This window comes from Sarcophilus harrisii, chromosome 4 (genome assembly GCF_902635505.1).
Source record: "Sarcophilus harrisii chromosome 4, mSarHar1.11, whole genome shotgun sequence".
Lineage (NCBI taxonomy): Eukaryota > Metazoa > Chordata > Mammalia > Dasyuromorphia > Dasyuridae > Sarcophilus > Sarcophilus harrisii.
The window spans coordinates 124,411,539-124,419,083 of record NC_045429.1 but is presented as its reverse complement, the minus strand read 5'-3'; the positions used below and the strand labels follow the sequence as shown (position 1 = coordinate 124,419,083).

Below are 7,545 nucleotides of genomic sequence, written 5' to 3'. Positions count from 1 at the left end.
GACAGGCATTTGATTTGTCATTTAAGAATTGCAAATACTTTACACCCTTTTTCACAATGATTCTCTAAGGTAGGTATTATTATTATATTCATTTTATGGATGAGAAAATAAGGTTATGAATATAATAATAATACCTACCTTAGAGAATCATTGTGAAAAAGGATGTAAAGTATTTTACCCAGCTAATAAGTATCTGAAAAAGATAAGTGATTGAGGCCAAATTTAAACTCAAGTCCTCCTGACTTCAGGGCTGGTGCTCTATCCACTACACCAACTAGCTGCCCCTTTTTTTCTGAGGCAATTGGAGTTAAGTAACTTACCAGGGTCACACAGGTAGGAAATATTAAGTGTCTGAGACCAGATTTGAACTCAGGTTCTCTTGAGTTATTATTTTTGTTAAATATCTTTTTTAAATTTATTAATATTATTGCTAGTTGATATGTGAGAAGATTCCCATTCACAGTTTATGATGATATGATATAGAACTTAAGGAGAAAATCAGAGAACCCAATTTCTACCTCCAATAGCTACTAAAAAATAGGCAATATAACAATGCAAAAATTGGTTCCAGCACATCTCAAAATGAGCAACACTCACAGACCTTGTACATCTATAAAGTAGTGCTTTCTTTATCTCTTTTTTCAAGCCATGCTTGCTCTTTGTGATTTTAAAAGTTACCTTTGGTTTTCTGAGTTGTCCTTTCCATTTACATTTTTGAAATTATTATGCATATTATTTTCTTGGTTCTATTTACTTTACCCTGTAGCAGTTCATATAGATTTTCCAGATTTCTCTGTATTCACCACATTCATCATTTCTTTCAACACAGTAATATTCTAATACATTAATGTATTATAATTTGTTTAGTCAATATCTAATTGATGGGCCTCTACTTTATTTCCAATTCTTTGCTATCACAAAAAGCTCCTTTCCTTAACAGATCATTCATTCACTTTTATTTTTATATGTGTGGGTGTGGGAGAGTTATGTACACATATATATATGATATGTGTACTGTCTTGAAGAATAAATATGAACAGAGTAGAAAGTCTCCTTCTATATATGTGCATATATGTTTATATGGATACACATACACAGCTATCTAGGTGGCACAATGAATAGAGTGGTGAGCATCAAATTAGAGTGTTCTTACTGCCCAGTTCTGGTTTTCTTTGCTCATGCTGAACATGTCTAATGCTATCCTCTTCTTCCACTTCTGCATTTTCTGACGTGGGATAATAGCACAACAGAGTTATATCTAAAAGAGATTTTAAAAGCCATCTACTCCAACTCTCATATTTTACAGTTAAGAAAAGTGAGACCTAGAAAGGTTAAGTATCTTATTCACAAAGGTAGAAGAAGTAGGCATAAAATTAAGGTCCTTTGGCTCCAAATCCACTGTTCTTTCTATTGCACTCACAGTGAATTTGTATCATCAATGGTTCTTGCTGCCCAATGGCTATTCAACCATCTCATCATGCCCATTTAATAATAACTTAATGGAAAATCCAACTTCATGGAAAAACTTTTTTCCAGGTACCAAAATGTTTTATATTAATTTAGGGCAAATGGATCCAATTAATACCAACTGACATGAAATGATTTCCAGTTTAATGTCAATTGGAAATTACTGGTTTGCTCCTCCAAGTAGCACTTAATGCCAATTACTTCATTCGATGCAAGTAGTTCTTGAATTTTTTTTACTTAACTTTTAAATTGAAACTGATTGCAATTATGTTTTCAGTCTGTGTGGTTTTGTAAGTGAAAATAAGAATCTGTTATGACAAAATGACATGGGCAGACTAACAATGATTTTATTTTTTTCAAGATTGAAAGAACTGAGCCAAAAGGAAAAAAAAAAAAACTCCACTTTTGGCAATCCTTTTTACATCCTGAGGAAAGTTAAAGCTTTTGGAAAATCTCAGGTAACACTCAAAAATATGGAAAATGCATTGACCACAAAGCAGATGCAAAAGGAAAATGCAGAAACAGAATCAAACCTTCAAAGTTCCAATTTTGAAAAGATAGTTTTGTTTATTTTCACAAAAAAAGTGGCAAAGGATTTTCCTCATTACTACCAGATACTTAGAACATGTTATAAACTTGAATTTAACTGCTGAATGTGCAAGTTTTTATTTAACAATAGAGGTGGCATTGTTGCTAGTTAATATTTGAGAGATTTCCAATTAGCAGTGTATGATGATATGATAGAGACCTTAGGAAGAAAATTAAAGAAGCCTATTTCTATCCCCAAGAACTACTTTTTAAAAAGAAATAGAGCAGTAAAGTTGGAAGAGACATTAGAGATTATCCAAAGTGATCTCTCTCTATCTATCTTTCTCTCTCTCTCTATCTTTCTCTCTCTCTCTCTCTCTCTCTCTCTCTCTCTCTCTCTCTCTCTCTCTCTCTCTCTCTCTCTCTCTTTCTCTCTTTCTCTCTCTGTCTACTGTGTCTCTCTCTTTTTCAGATAAGAAAACTAAAGCCAAAATCACTTAACAAGTGAGCAGCAGAGCCAGTACTTAATCCCAGTCTCCTAAGTGCCAGTTATGGGCTTCTTTCCACATGGACTTATTCAAACGTATAAATTTGGCATTAGAGAAAGGAATCCTTTTTATAATTTTAGTTGTCAGAAATCTTCAGTTCAGTAACATTTTCTAAAGGTCAATCAATGCTGTGTATAGCACTAATCATCGTCTTTGCTTATAAAGCACCTCTGAATGAAGGAAAAATAGCTGTGGGTCTGACCTGGAACATGTGTACTTCTATAGTTTTCTTAAAGTCATAAATTTAAAATGTAATCACCTTGAACTTTTAAATTCTATTTTGAAAATATTTCAGTTAAAAAAATTTCATATGTCTGTATTTTAAAAAACAACAACAAAATGTTGTCTTTAATAATGAATAACAGGTTTAATTCCTGTTGCTTCTACATAAATGTTCCTAGGACCAATCAGACTACTTGAAAAGAAATGGAACTATAAATATAACAAGGACAGAATGACCTGGGCTTTGATACAAGCCACAGAAATTTACAGAAACATGTTAGATCTTAAACTCTACTAGTGGCACCAAAAATAATTGAAAATAGTATCTAGTTAGTAAAAATAATTTGAAGTTAAATAGGAAGTTGCAGTATCGCCATTCCTTTACTCAGAAGCCACTTCCAACTGAGATTTTTCCCTGCCCCTCTCATCTCTTTACTGAAGAGAGAATACTCTTCAATAGGGTAGTTCTTAAAGTCTCTGATTTTGGGAACAGTAAGCTGCCGTAGGTCTCCTCTCCATAGAGTGATATTCCCACACAGAGCCTTGTATCCCAGAGTATATTCCCTGCCCATGCCCTACTGAATTTGCCTTAAAATTGAGGGATCATCACATTTTCCTTGCCCAGTGTACATTTTATGAAGCTGATTCTCAAACTTGACATTTGACCAAGGAGGTTGAGCTATTGTGGGTCGCCAGGTAGTGAAGGGATCCCTTCCAGTTTCTCAAACTGCTAGCTATGACTGAATTGAAGAGATTAATGTTTATATTAAGGTTTCAATATCAATTACCAATGATAATTACACAAAATAACTGTTCCATGACCACAGGTAACACCCTTAATTCATCCAATCATCTTCCTGATATGCTCCATTCAGAAAGGGATATACCAAGAGAAAAGACAAAACAATGACATCAAAATTATATTTATTAAAAATTATATACACATGTGTGTATATAGATTCTAAATCACTTCTTATCACAGGAAGTAACTTTGGGTTTTTAAAGAGCATGCAAATGTAGCAGAAGCACTGATAGGTTATAGCAAGATAGACTACAATTAATAATACTTCAAAAAGAAAAAACACATATAAATCTGTTATTCTAAGATCAGTCTAATTATGAATGAAGAAACATATTATCCAAAAATCTGGCCATTAGGTTGTCCACAATAACTAATAGAGAATACAAAATGGCTCCCAGGCTTGGCTAATTTTCTTCTTCTTTCTTGTTTTTTTTTATAGTATTTTAAATGATTGTATTGTTTGGGAAGTAAAGGACAATGGCAAGATTACAAACTTGAGAGACTGGAAAAATGGTGACACTTCTGACAGAAGAGGAGTTTGGAAGAAGAGTGAGTTTTGGGGAAAAGATAATGAGTTTCATTTTTGAACATATTGAGATAAAATTATCTCTAGGATATCCCATTTGCAATGTTCAATAGGAAACTTATCTTACTGTGTTTCCCTTCTCCCAAATCTATAAAGTTCAATGGCTTCAGTCAGGATCAAATATAAAATCTTCTGGAATTCAAAGATCTTTATAACCTAAATCCCTAACCTCTTCCTAGTCTTACCTAGTACTCTCCCTTACACATATATATCCTTTGCAAAGTTACTAATGATTTTGTAATTGCTAAATCAAATAGTATTTTCTCACTTCAGCTCCAAATAAAGGAGGGTGCAAGATCTCTTCACTACCTGGAGACCCACAACAGCTCAGCCTCCTTGGTCCAATGTCAGCCACAAAGGAGAAAAAAGAAGAGGAGGAGAAGGAAAAAGAGGAGGAAGAAGAAGAAAGAGAAAGAAGAACAAGAAGAAGAAGAAGAAGAAAAAGAGGAGAAAGAGAAAGAAGAGGAGGAGGAGGAGGAGGAGGAGGAGGAGGAGGAAGAGGAGGGAAGGAAGGAAGGAAGGAAGGAAGGAAGGAAGGAAGGAAGGAAGGAAGGAAGGAAGGAAGGAAGGAAAGGAGAGAAGGAAGGAAGGAAGGAAGGAAGGAAGGAAGGAAGGAAGGAAGGAAGGAAGGAAGGAAGGAAGGAAGGAAAGGAAAGGAAAGGAAGGAAGGAAAGGAAGGAAAGAAGGAAGAAGAGCCTATATAATTTCATTTGATTCTCACAATAATTCTCTGAGGAGATAGGGCAGGAATTGTGATTCCTATTTTAAATGAATAAAATGTCAATTCTGTCATTTTTTTTAAACTGGAAAAAAGAAAATACAAATTTTAGCCCAAAGGGCAACCCATTTATAATCAAAACCGTTTTCCACATTATAGCTTCTCCAGATAAGTTGGCATAAAAAATATGTTCCCAGTGAGTAAACCAAGAATCCCAAAGAAAGAATTTCATGTGACAATCTGAGGTGCCCTCTAGTGGACTCTTTGTAAACTTGCTTTGGAATCTAATAGCTATAGCTGCTAAGAATTGCGTTTGGGTCCCCAACAGATAAGTGTGAAACCATAATGCAGGACAAAACTTCTTGAAATGTGTGTCACGACCCCATATGGGATCACTTAACTCATGAAATTATGATTTATTATTAGTAAATGTTTGATTTATATACCTATTTTATATACCTTTTATATCCAGGATCAAGTAAAAAATTCTCAGGCAAAAAAAGAGTTCTGAGTTGAAAAAGTTTGAAAAGCCTTGCCATAGAAAATATGCAGACCTGGAAGGGGATGGGGTTCTGTATAGACTGTTATGTCAAAATAAAGTTATCTTTGTAACTCAGATTGCTATGGGGTGTTTTACCTGCTACTCTTGATTGGTCCAAGGGAAAGATTACTATCTGCATGAGGAAGAGAATAGGCATGAGAACTTTAGAAATGAGAGACATTACTACCTTGGATAGGCACACAAATGATGTCAAACTCTTTTCAGGACCAACTTTGGGAAGAAGAAAAACATTGGAAAACATTGGAACGTAAAGAAACCTTAACTCAATTTCCCATCCTTAAGACTTCACAGAATGTCCCTCTAGGTGAGATTAAGAACTCTCTTGATTGAGCTGAGATAGTTTGCTCCCAGATAGAAGAGCTCATTCACTCTTTATATTGTCTAACACATTCCAATTCATACAATTTCCCTGAATTCTGTTGCTATCTGTTTGGATAAATGGATCTGTTTGCTTACTATATATTTGTAATGGTCTTTTGTGTACCTACCATTTGGTAAAAGGGGTCAAGCCTTCAGAAAGAAGCTTGGAGTATACCTTCCTCTTTAAAGGATACCAACAAAGAATGTGACTTGAGCTAAATGAAAAAAAGTCTTCCAGTATAGCAATTTTTTTAAAGGTAGAGGGTTTAAATATTTACTCTGTTGGAGATAAGAAAGATTGTTAACATGGCTCAGCAGTTCATATTTTTTTATGCCAACTTATCAGCTTTGCAAAATCAAAGCTGATAAGATGATGGTCTTCATCAAGCCCACCTGCTCTTACTGCAGAAAAACTGTAGAGCTTCTCAAGCAATTGCCTATTAAACAGGAGTCCTTGGCATTTGTCAACATAACAGCTCACTGTGATACAAATGTGATCCAAGACTATTTGCAACAGCTAACAGGAGTAAGAACTGTGCTTCGGTCTTTATTGGTAAAGATTGTATTGGTAAATGCTCAGATCTCGGAGCCCTGGAACAGAATGGCCAATTGCTACACAAGTTTCAACAAATTGGAATGTTACAATAACTTCCAGACACTTGGAAAATGGAATCTTCTATGATGTGCTGGAATACATATCTATTTTGCCTTTCTTTCCGTGCCTCCTATCCTGAAAGAACATTTTATTTTAATTTCTAAAATGTCAAACCAGAAAAGTTTTTCCCTCTTCTGGAGATGTTACTTCTGTTATCTTTCACATTTCCAAACGATCTAGAATATTATAATTTCTTAGTCCAATAGAAGAAGCATTAAACACACCAAATCCTATGGGAGAACTTCAAAACATGTTACTCCAATCTAACATTTTCTTCAATCCTCCTCATTTTACTACAATGTCATAGACATAGTTGTTTTTTTTTTTTTATTCTGGTTAAATCAGCTACCTTCTAAAGGCTTTTACCAGGTTCTGACTTGGGACTGAGTGAGTTTAAGATCAGAGCTTTATTTTTTTTTTTTTATTTAATAGCCTTTTATTTACAGGATATATACATGGGTAACTTTACAGCATTAACAATTGCCAAACCTCTTGTTCCAATTTTTCACCTCTTACCCCCACCCCTCCCTAAATGGCAGGATGACCAGTAGATGTTAAATATATTAAAATATAACTTAGATACACAATAAGTATACATGACCAAAACATTATTTTGCTGTACAAAAAGAATCAGACTCTGAATTATTGTACAATTAGCTTGTGAAGGAAATCAAAGATGCAGGTGTGCATAAATATAGGGACTGGGAATTCAATGTAATGGTTTTTAGTCATCTCCCAGAGTTCTTTTCTGGGTATAGTTAGTTCAGTTCATTACTGCTCCATTAGAAATGATTTGGTTGATCTTGTTGCTGAGGATGGCCTGATCCATCAGGACTAGTCATCATCTAGTATTGTTGTTGAAGTATATAATGATCTCCTGGTCCTGCTCATTTCACTCAGCATCAGTTCGTGTAAGTCTCTCCAGGCCTTTCTGAAATCATCCTGTTGGTCATTTCTTACAGAACAGTAATATTCCATAATTTTCATATACCACAATTTATTCAGCCATTCTCCAACTGATGGACATCCATTCAGTTTCCAGTTTCTAGCCACTACAAAAAGGGCTGCCACAAACATTCGTGCACATACTGGTCCCT

General features: G+C 34.8%; 1 pseudogene; it reads left to right on the top strand.

Moving 5' to 3' along the window:
• The first annotated feature begins 4,077 nt into the window (after positions 1–4,077).
• On the top strand, positions 4,078–6,510 carry LOC100931327 (annotated as a pseudogene).
• The last annotated feature ends 1,035 nt before the right edge of the window (positions 6,511–7,545 follow it).